The sequence below is a fragment of the Narcine bancroftii genome, chromosome 11 (genome assembly GCF_036971445.1).
Source record: "Narcine bancroftii isolate sNarBan1 chromosome 11, sNarBan1.hap1, whole genome shotgun sequence".
Taxonomy (NCBI): domain Eukaryota; kingdom Metazoa; phylum Chordata; class Chondrichthyes; order Torpediniformes; family Narcinidae; genus Narcine; species Narcine bancroftii.
In genome coordinates this window covers 66,940,034-66,959,068 of record NC_091479.1, presented here as the reverse complement: position 1 = coordinate 66,959,068, position 19,035 = coordinate 66,940,034, and the positions used below count along the sequence as shown (strand labels likewise).

At 37.3% G+C, this 19,035-nt stretch overlaps 1 protein-coding gene across 3 annotated transcripts in view; it reads right to left on the bottom strand.

Annotated features, from left to right (window-relative positions):
* The window catches only part of creb3l2 (cAMP responsive element binding protein 3-like 2), a 118,680-nt gene that overhangs the window by 64,167 nt on the left and 35,478 nt on the right, over positions 1-19,035 (bottom strand). Inside the window, exon 2 of one of the 3 annotated variants that reach the window (XM_069903193.1) lies at positions 5,909-5,963. The exons of the other annotated variants lie outside the window; for them this stretch is intronic. The gene's annotated coding sequence lies outside the window, so the exon portion shown is untranslated. The remainder of the gene's footprint in view (positions 1-5,908; positions 5,964-19,035) is intronic. 3 annotated transcript variants of the gene reach the window in all.

Below are 19,035 nucleotides of genomic sequence, written 5' to 3'. Positions count from 1 at the left end.
TGTCTTTTTCTTTGGCTTGGCTTCGCGGACGAAGATTTATGGAGGGGGTAAAAAGTCCACGTCAGCTGCAGGCTCGTTTGTGGCTGACCAGTCCGATGCGGGACAGGCAGACACGATTGCAGCGGTTGCAAGGGAAAATTGGTTGGTTGGGGTTGGGTGTTGGGTTTTTCCTCCTTTGCCTTTTGTCAGTGAGGTGGGCTCTGCGGTCTTCTTCAAAGGAGGCTGCTGCCCGCCAAACTGTGAGGCGCCAAGATGCACGGTTTGAGGCGTTATCAGCCCACTGGCGGTGGTCAATGTGGCAGGCACCAAGAGATTTCTTTAGGCAGTCCTTGTACCTTTTCTTTGGTGCACCTCTGTCACGGTGGCCAGTGGAGAGCTCGCCATATAATACGATCTTGGGAAGGCGATGGTCCTCCATTCTGGAGACGTGACCCATCCAGCGCAGCTGGATCTTCAGCAGCGTGGACTCGATGCTGTCGACCTCTGCCATCTCGAGTACCTCGACGTTAGGGGTGTGAGCGCTCCAATGGATGTTGAGGATGGAGCGGAGACAACGCTGGTGGAAGCGTTCTAGGAGCCGTAGGTGGTGCCGGTAGAGGACCCATGATTCGGAGCCGAACAGGAGTGTGGGTATGACAACGGCTCTGTATACGCTTATCTTTGTGAGGTTTTTCAGTTGGTTGTTTTTCCAGACTCTTTTGTGTAGTCTTCCAAAGGCGCTATTTGCCTTGGCGAGTCTGTTGTCTATCTCATTGTCGATCCTTGCATCTGATGAAATGGTGCAGCCGAGATAGGTAAACTGGTTGACCGTTTTGAGTTTTGTGTGCCCGATGGAGATGTGGGGGGGCTGGTAGTCATGGTGGGGAGCTGGCTGATGGAGGACCTCAGTTTTCTTCAGGCTGACTTCCAGGCCAAACATTTTGGCAGTTTCCGCAAAGCAGGACGTCAAGCGCTGAAGAGCTGGCTCTGAATGGGCAACTAAAGCGGCATCATCTGCAAAGAGTAGTTCACGGACAAGTTTCTCTTGTGTCTTGGTGTGAGCTTGCAGGCGCCTCAGATTGAAGAGACTGCCATCCGTGGGAATCACGTTGCTCTCCATTGCAGGCAAAATCTTCGCTAGGATTCTACTAAATAGAATAATACCTAGTGTCGCTGAGAATATTCTCCCAGAATCACAGTGCGGCTTTCGCGCAAACAGAGGAACCACTGACATGGTCTTTGCCCTCAGACAGCTCCAAGAAAAGTGCAGAGAACAAAACAAAGGACTCTACATCACCTTTGTTGACCTCACCAAAGCCTTCGACACCGTGAGCAGGAAAGGGCTTTGGCAAATACTAGAGCGCATCGGATGTCCCCCAAAGTTCCTCAACATGATTATCCAACTGCACGAAAACCAACAAGGTCGGGTCAGATACAGCAATGAGCTCTCTGAACCCTTCTCCATTAACAATGGCGTGAAGCAAGGCTGTGTTCTCGCACCAACCCTCTTTTCAATCTTCTTCAGCATGATGCTGAACCAAGCCATGAAAGACCCCAACAATGAAGACGCTGTTTACATCCGGGCCCTATTGTGCACAATTTATAAATACCATGGGGAAAACGTAATGGCAGACCTGCCCTCCCAAAATTCTGTAGGGCAGAGAAAGGCTGTATGCACACCTGCATGCATGGAAGGGTTTCTCTGCCGCACGGAAATCTGGGAAGTCATGGCTTCCACCCCCACCCTACCCGGTCTTTATAAATTGTGTGCAGTAGTGCTACAAACTTTCCCATGCTGTTTAAAAGTTGTCCGCTATTGCTATTTATTTTCTATCCTTCCTCCTTCCCCCCACCCCACCCCAAACCCACTGCAACTTTCCCACAGCAAAATTTATACCTTCATTTTAATATTTTCTTCCTTCACGTTCCTGCACTCATGCAAATACTTGGGTTATTTCTGTTCTAGAATGCAATCGCCTGATCTACACTTGCCCGATTGCAACACCAGCACCTGCAGGCGCCGGGGATTGCTCTAGGGGTCGAGGGAGTCTAACCCCAGCGTGAGACAACATCATTTCACACCAACATTGAGACAATTTTCATTCCACACTAGACCCTTTTAAGGCTGATTAGCCATTAATTCCTGGGACCACTTGCAAGTTGTGAAAGGGGGGGAATACCAGATAAAGAACTAGCTGGTGGGGTTAGAGATCTGGCACCAGATGTAGATGGCTGCAGTTTACTTTCTTGTGGTTTAGAGGCTTGAAATGGGAATCTATTTTTTGCTGCTTTACCCAGAGGTTTCCCCACTCAGGTAGCAGCTCATAATTAGGCGAAAAATAAACTTTTACATAATGAAACACTTTTCTGTAATGCTTGGCATTATAATAAATGTTCTCTGATCATAGCAGTTACACATCAATTTCATGGAATGCAAAGGACTTAAATGCAGTGGCAAGCTCTTGGGGTGTAGTTTCCTGGTCATCTACATCACCTTTACTGTACCCTCAAAAATCAGCCGTTACAGATCATCAATGGCAAGTTTTTCTCTCGCAACATCTTCTCCTTCACCTATTCAAATCGGACTTGCTTAGCTGAGGCTCAAAGCATTCAATACAAATTTGGCAAGTTCTTTTAGAACATAGAACAATACAACACTGTAGAGACCCTTCAACCCTTGACGTTGTGCCAACCCCTATATCCCTTCCTAAAAAAAAAGTACTACACCCACCTCACCCCATAACCCTCCATTTTTCTTTCATTCATGTGACTAAGAGTCTCTTAAATGCCCCCAATGTTTCAGCTTCCACCACCATCCCTCGCAAGGCATTCCAGGTACCCAAACTCTAAAAAGCTTACCCCTGATGTCACCCCCAAACTTTCCTCCCTTAACTTTGTACATATGTCCTCTGATGTTTGCTGATCCTGCCTTAGGGTGGACAGCCAACATCTATTTCCTATCTATTCCTCTCAATCTTGTAGACCTCTATCAAGTCTCCTCTCATCCTTCCATGACAGGGAAAAGTCCCAGCTCTGCTTACCTCACAAGACTTGTTTCCCAATCTGGGCAACATCCTGGTAAATCTTCTCTGAACCCTCTCCATAGCTTCCACGTTCTTCCTATAATGAAGTGACCAGAACTGAATACTTTGTGTGATTTTACCAAAGAATTGTAGAGTTGTAACATGACACCTCTACTCCTGAATTCAATCCCCTATTAATGAATCCCAGCATCCCATAGGCCTTCTTAATTATCCTATGGGATGTATGGATTTGAACCCCAAGGTCCTTCTGTTCATCCACATTCTTATGTAACCGACCATTAACCCTGGACTCAGCCTTCTGGTTTGTCCTTCCAGGGTCCCAGAGCAGATCTCTGCAGCCCTCGAGTCACTGACCTCCAGGCAGAATACTTTCCTTCCACTACTACTCTCTACTTTCTTCCTACAAGTCAATTTAAAAAAATCCACACAGCTAAGGTTCCACTGATCCCGTGCCTCATGACTTTCTGAATGAGTCTCTCATGTGGGACCTTTTCAAATGCCTTGCTAAAATCCATGTAGAGCACATAAACCACCCTACCCTCATCAAATTCTTTTTTTCCCCCCTCATAAAAACTCAATTAGACTCGTGAGGTATGATGTTCCCTTCACAAAGCTAAGCTGACTCTCCTGGAGTAGACTGGACTTCTCCAAATGCTCACTATCCTTAAGAATCTTTTCCATTAGTTTACACATCACTGACATAAGACCCACCAGTCTATAATTCCCAGGATTAAACAAGGGGACTACATTTGCCATTTCTCCCATCCTCCAGTACCTCCCCTGCAGCCAAAGAGGATTCAAATATCATGGCTAACCCCCCCACCCAGCTATCTCTTCTCTCACTTCCCACAGCAGCCTGGGGTATATCACATCTGACCCAGGGGTTTGTCAATCTTGATGTTTTTAGAAAATTCACACTTCTGCTTCACATTGTCCAGCACACAAGCCTGTTCAATTTCGATCTCACCGTGATCAAGGTCCTTTTCTCTTGTGAATACTGATGCAAAGAATTTGTTTAAGACCTTCCAACTTCCTCTGCCTCCAAGCACATGTTGCCTCCCTTATCCTTTAGCTCCCCAACCTTCATTCTCATCATCCTTCTGTTCTTCACATACACATAGAACTCCTTAGGGTTCTCTTCAATTCTACATGCCAAGACCTTCTCATGCCCCCTTTGAGGTTTCCCAAGTCCTTTCTTAAACTCCTTCCTGGCTACTATATACTTCTTATGAGCCCTTCCTGTTTTCTGCTTTCTATATTTAATGTATGCTTCCTTTTTCAGCCATGGTTCCCTTTCCTATCATTTTTTTCCTTGTCCCCATGGGATAAACTGATCTTGACCCCTGCACAAGTGTTCCTAAACATCTTCCACGTTTACTTTTATGCTTTCACCGATAAACATCCGTTTCCAATTTACTCTTGCCAGTTCCTGCCTCATCCCTTCATAATTAGCCCTTCCCCAGTGTTTCTATCCTTTTCCATAGCCAAGTCGAAACTAAGGGGGTTGTGGTCACTCTCACCAAAATGCTCCCTCACCAAGAAGTCCAATAGGTTGAATGCCTTTAAAATCATTGATGAGATCTAGGAGAAGCTTACTCCATACTCATGCAAGCAATCCCTTGTAACATCATTTCAGGCATCTAAAATTATGTCTATAACATAGTTGATGGTGAAGCTTTTCTAAAATTCCATTGGTCTTCATCTACTGTAGCTTCAATCAAGTTTTTGAATGTGTGGTTCAAATCGTAGGTTCCTGAACATTGTGATACTTATTGATCAAGAGGTGGTAGATGGCCTTAGAAGGCAAAAAAAAAAACCCTTCATGCTCTGACACTTTTTGTAGATTATCCTCCATTTCACATGTGCAATCTGTTGCAATTATTAAATCCTGCAAAACCAGCCACCGCAAAAATTGAAACTCTCCACCTCATGGGGGTTCGCAGAGTTTCCTTTCAAATCTTCATCAATTGTCAATGTTTTTCCTTTTATGGTCAATAAAGGACACTTGTCCCAGAATGCTGCTTTATCTGTCCTTCAATCCACACACTCTTGCCTTCTGGTCTCTTCTATCATGTTAGTCTGGATCTTGCAGTTTTACTTGCATTTGTATTTGTTCCTTGTTCCAGAAAAGTTCCTTGGAGGGCATATAAACAACAACTTATCCTGGACCCACAAAACCTCCTCATTGTTCAGGAAGGAACAACAGCACCTACACTTCCTAAAGAGGCTGAAAAGGTTGACAATTAAAAAAAAATATACAGGAGCACAATTGAGAAGGTCCTATCTGGCTGCATCATTAAGTGGTGTGGTAGCTGCAAAGCATCAGACTGGAGTCAACACAGAGGATCAACAGGACAGAGAATCACCGAGGTCTCCCTTTCCTCTATGAAAAATATTTACTGAGAGCGTTGCTTACATAAGGCTCAAAGAATTATAAACTCTTTACATCCAGCACATAGTATCTTTGACCCACTACCATCAAGGAGGCACAGGAGCATCAAAAATCAGTACCTCAACCATAATCACATCCCATTTATTTCTTTCAAAGCATCTGTTTACCTTTTGCCCAAGAGAAATTGCCTTTTCCTATTGCCATCAGCACCACCAGTGGCACGCCACATTTCACACAACTTTTCCTTTTCAAAATAGTTTTATTGAGTTTAACATACAAAGTAAATGACGATTACATAATTATTCAATACATACGAGGAAAGAATAAGTAAATAAGAAAATATGCATAACTATATCAAGAGTTACTTATAATGTGCGCAACCATGTCAAACCCATTGATTTGAATGTTTTAATAAAATAATAGATAAAAAAATAAAAAATACTATAAACAAATGAACCAAACTAATCTATCCCTTTGTTCTAATCAAGGTTACCTTATATTTTGAAATGAAGAAAAAAAATTCAATGATGTGGAATCACTGGCAACTCCTGGAGAACAGAAAGAATTATTGGAACATAGTAATTATTAATTCTTCCAATTATAAAAAAAATTCTAAGAATGAGCCCCATGGGGGCGGGGGAAAAACACGTGATGCCATGGGGTTAGAATGTAGGAACCTGACCCTCCTGGTAATCTAATTAAAAAAAAGTACTAAATAAGTAAAGTTTTAAACTAATTAAAATTTTTGAGGCACATTTAAACAAACATTTTAAAAATACCTCCAAAGAAAGAAAAAAAACTGCTGAAGGCAGACATGGAGAAAAGACCAGAAGAGCTCTGAGACCTACAGCAAGCTTGAAGCAGAGAGCTAGCATTTGAGCTGCTCCCTGGGTGAGTGAGCCTGCAGAAGGTGCATCTGCTGATGCCACTCTCTTGCAGCGATGGAGAGATAGTGTTGGGGAAGAACCCAGAAATGCACATATGAAAAAAGCCAGGGCCTTCAGTGACAATGTCAGAAGAGCCAGGCTCGCAAGGGATTAGCAGCAAAGAAGAATAAGACCAGCAACAAGAAGAGGAGTTACTGAAAGAAGTTAAGTCTCAAAAGTAAACGTAAAGTGGAAGATATAACTAATATTAACTTACTATTAAGAGAATGCCGTGGAATGAAAAGGGGAAATAAAGCCTTAGATGCAGTCATTAAAATGGAGAAAATTAGACGTTAGATGGGAAAATGCAGGAAAAATTGCAGCATGTTGATGATAAAGTGACAAGAGTGGAAGACACCACTACTGTTTTAACTATGGAAAATGAAAAACTTCAGCATAAAGTAGATATACTGGAAAATTTCAGTTGAAGAAATAATAGTGGGTCTTAAAAGAAGTGGAGGATCAAGACCCATTGGCTTTTTTTATGAAATGGATTCCTGAAGTGTTGGGAGGTGTTACGTACAGTGGAAACTTGGGACTATTTTATGCCGGATCAGGAGCACTGCAAGAGCCACATCATACTTGAGTGGTGAGCATGCTCAGTGCGACACATTGTAAGAGCCACATCACACTGAGTGGTGAGCATGCTCAGTGCGACAGTGTATTCATACATGACCAGCAGCCTGAGATGTGAGTAAAAGTTTGTGCTGTAAACTTACGAGCTTCTCTGAGTGTTTATTAAAACCTCCGATGGTACAACAGAGGACAGAACAGGAGGTGAGAATTTTGAACACCCTATTAAGATTGAAAGAGCACACATAGTTCTTAGAGGAAAACCACTTCCGATCAGAAGCCACACTCTGTGTTAATCAAGTTTCTTTGATACCAAGATTGAGAGATCTTGACCCTAGTAGCAGAAGGGGCAAGAGCAAGGAAAGGCTGCTTGATTATGAAGGGGTAAAGTTTTACCCTGATACAAGTGCAAATTTATTAAAAAAGAGAATTTAACTCAGTTAAGATTCTTTGGGAAAAAGGATATCGATTTGTGTTGAGTCATCCTGCAACCTTGAAGATTTTCTTACTTGGAGGTGAAAATGTTAGAGTTTTGTACAAGCAGAAATGTTTGTGCAAAGTCTTCCAAGAGCACAGGTGGAATTAGTTGTTGCTACTGTGCCCTAGACAGACTAAATTTATTCGACAGTTTCTGTAGGACTGAATAATTCAGAATAATGCTTACTTATTTTTGTTGTTTTTTGGAAAATTCTTTATTTACAAATTAAATGACCAAAGGTTACATGATAAATGTACTGAGGGGGGGTGGGTTGTGGAGAGGGGAGATGAGATTCCAACTACTACTGGATCACGAGGGCATTTGTGACTTTGGTCACAGCCTATAAAATAGAGGGAGGTAGTGTTGTGTATTATCTAAACAACACTTGTTGGGGGGTGGGGTTTCATTCTATTTATATAGTTTTAAATGTGTGAACATGTATTTTTTAAAAAGTTAATCTATTTTCTTTTTTTTCTATCTGGATTGCAGGAGAAAAAGTCTGCACCGACACATTGGATATTGAGTAATGGAGTTGAGGGAGAAGGGATCACAGATAGAGGAAGTAATGGTTTATTAAGATGAGTAATACAGTGAAATTTGTTAACTTTAATGTTAATGGGTTAAACGGGTGGGTGAAGAGGAAGAGAGTATTAACATATATTAAGAAAATGGGAGCTGAGAGCATTTTTGCAAGAAACTCTAAATTGAAAGAGAACATTTGAACATGTAGCAGCTTCTTCATTTAATTCTAAGGCAAGAGGTGTGGCAATTTTGATGAAAGAAAAATCAAAATCCAAAATAAGCAACAGACCCTGCAGGGAGATATGTGATGGTATATTGCCAAATATATTCAAAATTATGGACTCTTCTGAATTTGTATACACCAAATATTGATGAGAAATTTATTCAAGAAACATTTCTTAATTTAGCAGAGGGACACGAGAACATTTTAATAGGAGATTTTAATTTTTGTTTAGATCCATTCTTAGATCTATGAGAGGAATGACAAAAACTAAAGCAGCAAAGACTACATTGGTATTAATGAGAGATTTGAACTTAGTAGATTCATGGAGGAGAATTCATTCTAGAGAAAGATTACTATTTTTATTCATAGAGGCATGATTCTTATTCTAGAATTGATTTATTTTTAATTTCAGCACAAATACAAGGGAGGATTTTAGAAGCAGACTATAAACGAGAATTTTGTCTGATCATTTACCTTTATTAATGATGACTGTAATGCCTGATAAAGAGAAAATGGTTTATAAATGGAGATTGAATTCATTATTAATTTTTTAAAAATCACAAAAATCCTTTCTTTTTAATATGACAAATTCATTTATTTTGTGGCACAAACTTGAACTCTGAATGATAAGTTTGTAATATGGGATGCTTTAAAATATTTTAGAGGGCAAATTATAAAAATTAAAAAATATATGAAAGAGATAGAGCAATTAGAACAAGAAATAATAGCTTTGGAAAAAGATTTTCAAAGGAGAAGTTCTAAAGATAAGCAGACAACTAATTAATTAAGAACTTCAATATAATACATTAGAAACTTACAGAACAGAAAAAAATGATTACAAGAACTAAACAAGGGTACTACGAGTTAGGTGGCAATTAAAAGCAGAACAGGTTTCAAGAATGATTAATGTAATTAAAAATTATTTAAATGTTGTTAGTTATAAACCTCAAGAAATAAATGAATCTTTCAAGAGTTTTTATTCTAAATTATATAGGTCAGTCTTTAAAAGATGAAAATAAAATAGACACATTTATCTCAGATAAATTTATCTAGACTGAGTATGGAAGAACAATCAGAATTGAGTACCCATTTCACACAGACAGAGGTGAAGGAGGCAATGAGTTCATTACAAATAAATCTAGAGAAGATGGTTTTCCACCAGAATTTTATTAAGTATTTAAAGATTTATTGATTCCTAATTTTATAGAAATGTTAGACCAAGTATCAATAACCCATACTCTCGCAGAATCCTTTTCAACAGCAATCATTCCTGTGATACCATAAAAACCCTTTAAAACCTTCATTTTATAGACCTTTTTCATTAGTAAATGCAGATTACAAGATTCTTGGTTGACAATGTGGCTAGATCAATCAGTATTATTTTAGCATAAAAAATGTAAGTGTTGCAGTGGCTTTAGATGCAGAAAAGGCATTTGATAGATTGGAGTGGATTTTTTTTGTTTAAGGTGTTGGATAAATTTGGATTTGGTCAAACTTTTATAAATTGGATTAAGGCATTATATATACACACACACACACAATGATCCCAAAGCTAAAGTAATGACTAATGGACAAATATCCGCTCCATTCCGATTGACGAGATCCAGTAGACAAGGATGTCCCTTATCTCCAGCTTTATTTATATTAGCTATAGAGCCACTAACAGAGGCAATTAAGAGTGATTTGGAAATAAGGGATTTAGGGTTGGTCAAGAGGAGCATAAAATTAGTCTATTTGCAAATGATGTTCTAATAAATTTGACAGAACCTGAGACTTCTTTGCAAAAGTTACATTTTAATTTGGAAGAATATGGTAAGATTCCTAGTTATAAAATAAATTGGGACAAGTGGAAATTATACCCCTTATATAAGGAGATTATACTCATTGTCAAATAAATACTCAATCTAATGGTCAAAAGATAGTATTAAATATTTAGGGATTTATGTAGATAATAACTTAAAATGAAAAAGGTTGAAGAAGATTTGAAAAAAAATGCAAGATTTTACCTGCAACTTTAGTAGATGGGTTAACTATGTCAAGATTAATATATTCCCAAGAATACAATATCTTTTTCAAAGTTTACCTATATTATTACCTCAATTTTTTTTTCAAGAATTAAATAAACATGCAAGGAAATTTCTTTGGAAAGATAAAATGTCAAGGGTTTTTATAGAATGATTAATGTGGAAATATGAAATGGGAGGCCTACAGATTCTTAACTAAAAATTATCATCAATAGCTCAAATGATATTTCTCACTTCTTTTTTCAAAGGAGTAGAAAAACTGGCATAGGTTAAAATAGAATTGGATGAAATAAGAGAGAGACTAGCAGAGGAATTTATATACAAATGGGATTCAAAATTAATGATTGGTGTTAAAGAAGCACCATTGTTGAAACACTTGATTAATGTTTGGAATAAAGTAAATGATGAAATTGGAATAAAGTATATCGCCCAAGATGCCTCTGATTCAAAACTATCTTGTACTTTTCTTTTCCAAAGAATAATCAATTTTTAAATGCTTGAAGGCATTAAAAATATTGAAGATTATTATGAGCAAGGCCAATTGATGTCATTTGAACACTAAGGAATAAATATGGTATAACTAATAATACTGTTCTGTTATTTTCAATTGAGAAGATATTTGAAGGAAAGTTGGGTCCAATGCTGCTGTTATCCACTTGTAGTGAGGTGAAAACTCTTATTTGGAGGGGAAATACCAAGAAATTTATTTCAGGAATTTATCTTTTATTACAAACAGGAAGTATTAAACATGGAATTCATAAATCTAGACAGAGGATGGAGTTGGATATTACAATTGATGAGTATAGATAGTCAGATCTCTGTCAAGATTGTATGACAAATACAATTAATTCAAGATATACATTAGTTCAATATATTTTTTCCACATCAGCTATATTTGACACCACAAAAATTGAATAGAATGAAATCAGATGTAATCGGGATTAATGTTTTAGGTGTGGTGAGAAGACAGGAACTTTCTTACATTCAACTTGGTCTTTCCAAAGGTAAAGCCTTTTTGGGTGGACTTGGGGAATATTTTAGAAAAAGTTACAGGCATTGTATTTCCACAAAACCCAGATTTATTTCTATTGGGAAATATAAAGGAACAAGACCCAAGTTGAAGCTATCAATATACCAAATGAAATTTGTTAAAATAGCATTAGTGGTGGCAAGGAATTGTATTGCAGTGACTTAGAAATCAGATTCATACTTGGGTATAGGAAGATGGAATGCAGAAATTCAAAGCTGTATTCATTTGTAGAAAATTACAAACAATTTGATAAATAAATATGGTATATTTTTGCAAATTTTGAGCCCATATATGCAAATTTTATGTATAATTATGCAGTGGTATTCTTCTCGCCTATCGGGATCAGTGTTAAACTTCTTCCCTAAATTAATCATATAAACATTTTAAATTTTATATACATCACATACACATATATGGTGGGGAATTTAGGAAGGGAAGTGGAGGGGGTTATATCCATCATGTAATGATGAAACTCTCTTGAATTTAAATTCTTATTGTTTTATATAATTGTTTATTAAGTACATGTATGGAAATTACCCCTCCATAAATCTTCGTCCACGAAGCCAAGCCAAAGAAGAAGACATGTATGGAAAATTTTTAAGCATTCAAAAAAAGAATGAGCCCCATAATTTCATAAATCGAAATTTTCTATCTTTAATATAACTGATTTTCTCTAAACTTAAATAAGACATTACATCATATAGCCACTGCATGAGTAGGGGATGAATCTCCTTTCCATTTCAATAAAACAGCTAGTAGGGCTATCAATGTAGTAAAAGCTAAGACTTTTTCATGAGATGCCGATAAAAGTTCAACTGAGTTACAAGAAAAACCCAAACAGAGCAATTAACAGACAGGGTTTCAAGTTAATTTTGATAATTGTTGGTAGAGTTTGAAAAATCTCTCTAAATTTGGCGATTCCCTAAACATACAAGTCAGGGAGGCTTTGAAAATGTAACATTTCTTACAAAGGATCAACATCTGCATAGAAATAGGAAGTTTAGACATACGAGTTCTGTGCACCACTATAAATTTTAATAAGCAATGTCTTATACAAAATCAATCTGATTAGAGTACCAATCTTCATCTGAAAATGTTATATTCAAGTTTCTTTCCCCAATCTCTTTTGATCCCAGCCATTGGGACTGAATTTAAGTCCAGTGAATCATTATAAAACCGATAGAGTCTTGGTATTAGCAATTGTTAAGAAATACAGTCATCAGGAAAAATCTAGCAAGTCACTAGCTGGACAATTAAAAGGAATTATTCCTAAAAGCAAACAAATAAGATTCATATGAGCGATGGCAATATGACATCAGACTAGACCTTTAGAGATTGTTATGCTAACCTTTATATTTTGAATTTAAGAACATTTCAATGTTGGATTTCCTGGATCGATTGAATTTACCTGTACTTTCTCAAGAGAAACGGGCTAGTTTAGAGAAGCCTATTTCACAGGAAGATATAGCTCTGGTTATTTCCTCATTACAGTCTGGTAAATCTCCTGGACCAGATGGATTTCCTACAAAATTTTATAAATCCTTCTCCAAACAGCTTGTACCTCACTTTTCTTTGGTATTGGCCAATTTGTTTAAAGAAGAGAAATCATCTTCATCATTTAATGAGGCTTGCATTTCTCATTTAAAAATTGGAAAAAGAGCCCACAAAATGTACTTTTTATAGACCTGTATTGTTACTTAATGTTGACATGAAAATTGTATTAAAGGTTTTAACCATAACCATATACGGAGCGGAAACAGGCCATGTTGGCCTTTCGAGTCCGCACCGGTTCACTGATTTTGTGCGCCCTCTTCAGGCATTGGTCCAAGCACATGGATTAGAATTTTTTTTAACCACCTATTATTGACTCAGAACAAACTGGTGATATTAAAAATTGTTATTCTTATTATAATATGCATTGATAACTGAATATTCTATATATGCCTTCTACTCCATCGATTGTACATGTTCTTTCATTAGATGCTGACAAAGCATTTGATCAAGTTGAATGGGAGTATCTATCTACTGCATTGTGCAAATTTAATTTTAGTCCAGATGTTATTAAATCGATTAAATTATTACATTCAAGCCCCAAAGTGTCAGTCTGTTCTAATTTACAGCAATTGGCCATGTTTAATCTCAATAGGGGAACATGGCAGAGTTGTGCTTTAATTCCTTTGCCTTTTGATATAGTATTGGAACCATTAGCTGTTGCTCTTCAACAGTGTAGAGAATTTAATGGTATAATTAGATGAGGAATTGAACTTAAAGTATTTCTTTATGGGGATGATTTATTGCTTTTTATTTCAAATCTGAAATTTCAATATCAAGCATATTAATAATTTTTGATCACCTAATAACTGACTGAATTTACAAGTTAAATTTGCACAAGAGTGAACTTTTACCCTCAAAAGATACTTTTGAAGGCTATTCCAATTTTCAGTTTAAAATAGTGAAAGAAAATTTTCAATATTTAGGAATTATAATTATGAAAAATTATAATAACTTTCTGAAAGAAACTTTCTGGGTATTGTTTGATAGGTTTAAAACAATCATTATCGGTTTGATCTCCCTTATCTACAATGATAGGATGCATTAATTCAATTAAAATGAATATTTTACCTAAATATTTGTATCTTTTTCCAAGCATTACCAACTTTTATCCCCAAATCTTTAAGCTTGGAATTGGCTATTTCTACATATATTTGGCAAGGGGAAAAACCCACAAACAAAACCTATATTCAGAAGACTACATTAAATCGAGGAGTATCATTCTCAGATTTTAGACTATACTCTTCTTTGGCTTGGCTTCGCTGACAAAGATTTATGGAGGGGTAAAGTCCACGTCAGCTGCAGGCTCGTTTGTGCTGACAAGTCCGATGCGGGACAGGCAGACACAGTTGCAGCGGTTGCAAGGGAAAATTGGTTGGTTGGGGTTGGGTGTTGGGTTTTTCCTCCTTTGTCTTTTGACAGTGAGGTGGGCTCTGCGGTCTTCTTCAAAGGAGGTTGCTGCCCGCCGAACTGTGAGGTGCCTAGATGCACGGTTTGAGGCGATATCAGCCCACTGGTGGTGGTCAATGGGGCAGGCAACAAGAGATTTTTTTAGGCAGTCCTTGTACCTCTTCTTTGGTGCACCTCTGTCTCAGTGGCCAGTGGAGACCTCGCCATATAACATGATCTTGGGAAGGCGATGGTCCTCCATTCTGGAGACGTGACCTACCCAGCGCAGTTTGATCTTCAGCAGCGTGGATTCGATGCTGTCGGCCTCTGCCATCTCGAGTACTTCGATGTTGGAGATGAAGTCGCTCCAATGAATGTTGAGGATGGAGTGGAGACAACGCTGGTGGAAGCATTCTAGGAGCCGTAGGTGATGCTGGTAAAGGACCCATAATTCAGAGCCAAACAGGAGTGTGGGTATGACAACGGCTCTGTATACGCTAATCTTTGTGAGGTTTTTCAGTTGGTTGTTTTTCCACTCTTTTGTGTAGTCTTCCAAAGGCGCTATTTGCCTTGGCGAGTCTGTTGTCTATCTCGTTGTCGATCCTTGCATCCGATGAAATGGTGCAGCCGAGATAGGTAAATTGGTTGACCGTTTTGAGTTTTGTGTGCCCGATGGAGATGTGGGGTGGCTGGTAGTCATGGTGGGGATCTGGCTGATGGAGGACCTCAGTTTTCTTCAGGCTGACTTCCAAGCCAAACATTTTGGCAGTTTCCGCAAAACAGGACGTCAAGCGTTGAAGAGCTGGCTCTGAATGGGCAACTAAAGCGGCATCGCCTGCAAAGAGTATTTCACGGACAAGTTGCTCTTGTGGCTTGGTGTGAGCTTGCAGGCGCCTCAGATTGAAGACGCTGCCATCCGTGCGGGACCGGATGTAAACAGCATCTTCATTGTTGAAAGAAACTTTCTGGGTATTGTTTGATAGGTTTAAAACAGTCATTATCGGTTTTATCTTCCTTATCTACAATGATAGAATGCATTAATTCAATTAAAATGAATATTTTACCTAAATATTTGTATCTTTTTCCAAGCATTACCAATTTTTATCCCCAAATCTTTAAGCTCGGATTTGGCTATTTCTATGTATATTTGGCAAGGGGAAAAACCCACAAACAAAGCCTATATTCAAAAGCCTACATTAAATCGAGGAGTATCATTCTCAGATTTTAGACTATACTACTGGGTGATTAATATACACAATTTACTTTTATTATTACATTTGGATAAATCAGTGAATCGCTCTTCCTAGGTAGAATTGGAGTTTACTAAATAAAAAACTATTTTGGCAATTTTAGGATCTTGTTACCATTTTCCTTTTCCAAATTAACAAATAATTTGTCGCTGAGAAATAAATTGAGAATTTTGGCTCAGTTTAGGAAATTCTTTGAAATTAATGGTTTTTCATTGGCTCGTCCATCTATTTCAACCTTCTTTGTTGGATGCAGGTTTCAAGGAATGTCATAGAAAAGGCATTCAAAGTTTCAAGGATCTTTTTATTTCAAATAATTTTGCTTCTTTCGAACAATTATCAGCCAAATTTAATCTTTCCAATAAGCACTTTTTAAAAAATTTACAAATAGGCATTTTGTTCAAGCTTTTGGGTTTTCTGTGAATTTCTAATACCAAGAATCTTTATCTGTTTTTTTCCCATACACATTTTTAAAATTACCTTTATTACCCAATGGTAAAGAGAGTACACATTCTTAAAACAAGCACAAAATCTAGACAAAGGAGGAGCTAGTCACTCAAACAAAGCAGCTTTGTATTCCTACAGTGTGTGTGCACAACAGGTTTTTCTCCATCCACTCCAAGCTAGTTCCCATTCATGTTTAGGTTCTAGCCTATGGTGTTTCACCTATTGAAAAATGCATTTCCTCAACTATCGTGCGACATCCAATTCACATTATAACACAAGAGAAAGGACCAGGATTAAGCCATCTGACCCACTGAGGTTTCTCTGCCATTTATTAATCTGATGGCTGATCTGTCTGTGAACTCAGCTCCACTGTTTCTTTCCACCCCCCCTCCCCCACCCTTAATTTTGACTAGGCAAAAATTTGTCTTCAAAATATTTCATGACAGTCTCTGCTGTTTCCTTGGGCAGAGAAGGCCTCAGATTTACTACTCTCTGGGAGAAGCAGTTCCTCCTCATCTCCATCTCAAATCAACTCCTCCAAAATCTTGGGGGATTAGATTTAGGATGGAGATGACACAACCCTCCCCTAGCTGCAACAGAAATGCCTGTACTATGGAAATCTATGTGGTGGAGGAGGAGAAAGTAGAGGTGCAAGGTGGTTGGCATAGAGTTTTAAAACTTTTGATTCACACATTCACCCAAAAAAAAAATCTTCCATCGGGTGTAACAAACAAATTGCTCTTTTAGAAGTATTGGACTGAGTCCTTCTCGAGGAACATTCCATTTCAGTTTTAATAAAGCTGGAAGTATTTCAAATCCACTAGTTTATAAGAGTTTTGGACCGGAGGAGGTTCATTTTTCAAACTCTAGCAAATTTGCAATGGCAATCAATATTATCTGAAAGTGCAGAAATGCGAGGAAGTTTCAGATTTAAATAGAAACAGATCTAGCATGCAGGATAATTTTTTTGTTTTTTACAATTTTTTATTTTTCACACCATAAACCACATCGACCAAGATACATACATTTTCCTTTTCAAATATATACAGTGTCATTTCTCCCCCCTGCTCCCATCCCACCCTCCCTACCTCCCCCCCAATTCATTTAAAGTACAGAATCTAAGATACATTAAACCAGTCAAACAATGTTGTCATTCAATAAAAATAAACAAGAAATTCCACTGAGTCAATTCTTTTCATTTCCTTCTCCTTTTGTTATTTTAGGTGGTAGATGTCCTCGGTAGGTTTTCTCTATTGTGTTTCATGTATGGTTCCCATATTTGTTCAAATATTTCAATATTATTTTTTAAATTATGTTATTTTTTCTAATGGAATACATTTATTCATTTCTATATACCATTGTTGTATTCTCAAATTATCTTCTAATTTCCAGGTTGACATAATACACTTTTTTACTACGGCTAGAGCTATCATAACAAATCTTTTTTGTGCACCATCCAAATCAAGTCCAAATTCTTTGTTTTTTATGTTACTTAGGAGGAAGATCTCTGGGTATTTTGGTATATTGTTTTCTGTAATTTTATTTAATATCTGGTTTAGATCTTCCCAAAATTTTTCCACTTTCTCACATGTCCAGATTGCATGAATTGTTGTTCCCATTTCTTTTTTACAACGAAAACATCTGTCAGACACTGTTGGGTCCCATTTATTTAACTTTTGAGGTGTAATGTATAGCCTGTGTATCCAGTTATATTGTATCATACGTAACCTCGTGTTTATTATTTCTCATAGTTCCAGAGCATAACTTCTCCCATGTTTCCTTCTTTATCTTTATGTTTAAATTTTGTTCCCATTTTTGTTTAGTTTTACCATTTGTTTCCTCATTCTCCTTTTCTTGCAGTTTAATATACATATTTGTTATAAATTTTTTGATTATCATTGTATCTGTAATCACATATTCAAAATTACTTCCCTCTGGTAACCTCAGACTGCTTCCTAATTTGTCCTTCAACTAGGATCTCAGTTGGTAGTATGCCAACACTGTATCTTGAGTTAGATTATATTTATCCTTCATTTGTTCAAAGGATAGTAATTTATTTCCTGAAAAACAATTTTCTATTCTTTTGATCCCTTTTTTCTCCCATTCTTTAAAGGAAAGGTTATCTATTGTAAAAGGGATCAACTGATTTTGTGTCAGTATTAGTTTTGGTAATTGGTAATTTGTTTTATTCCTTTCTACATGAATCTTCTTCCAAATATTGAGCAGATGATGTAATACTGGAGAACTCCTACGTTGTACCAATTTTTCATCCCATTTATATAAATATATCTTCTCCCCTATTTTATCTAGTTCTAATCTAGTCCAATCTGGCTTTTCCCTTGTTTGATAAAAATCTGATAGGTATCTTAATTGCGCAGCTCTATAATATTTTTTTCAAGTTTGGCAGTTGTAAGCCTCCTTGTTTATACCATTCTGTTAATTTATCTAGTGCTATCCTCGGTTTCCCCCCCTTTCCATAAAAATTTCCTTATTATTTTCTTTAACTCCTTGAAGAATTTCTCTGTCAAGTGTATTGGCAATGCCTGAAATAGGTATTGTTACTTGGGAAAATGTTCATTTTAATACAGTTTATCCTTCCTATTAGTGTTAGTGGTAAATCTTTCCAATGCTCTAAATCGTCCTGTAATTTTTTCATTAGTGGAAAAAAATTGAGTTTATATAGATGGCCGAGGTTTTTATTTATTTGTATACCTAGGTATCTTATTGCTTGCATTTGCCATCTGAATGGTGATTCCTTCTTAAATTTTGAGAAATCCGCATTATTCATTGGCATTGCTTCACTTTTATTTGCGTTAATCTTGTAACCCGACACTTCTCCATATTCCTTCCATTTCTTATGTAATTCTGGTTCTGTTAAGTATACTATAACATCATCTGCAAATAAACAGATTTTATATTCCTTGTCTTTTATTTTTATCCCTTTTATTTTATTTTCTGTTCTTATCAATTCTGCTAGTGGTTCTATAGCTAACGCGAACAATAAAGGTGATAGTGGGCATCCCTGCTGTGTTGACCTGCTTAAGTTAAATTGCTTTGATATATATCCATTTACTGTCACTTTCGCCAATGGTCCCTTATATAATGCTTTAATCCAATTAATATACTTCTCTGGTAAACTGAATTTTTGCAATACTTTGAATAAATAATTCCATTCTACTCTGTCAAAGGCCTTCTCTGCGTCTAAAGCAA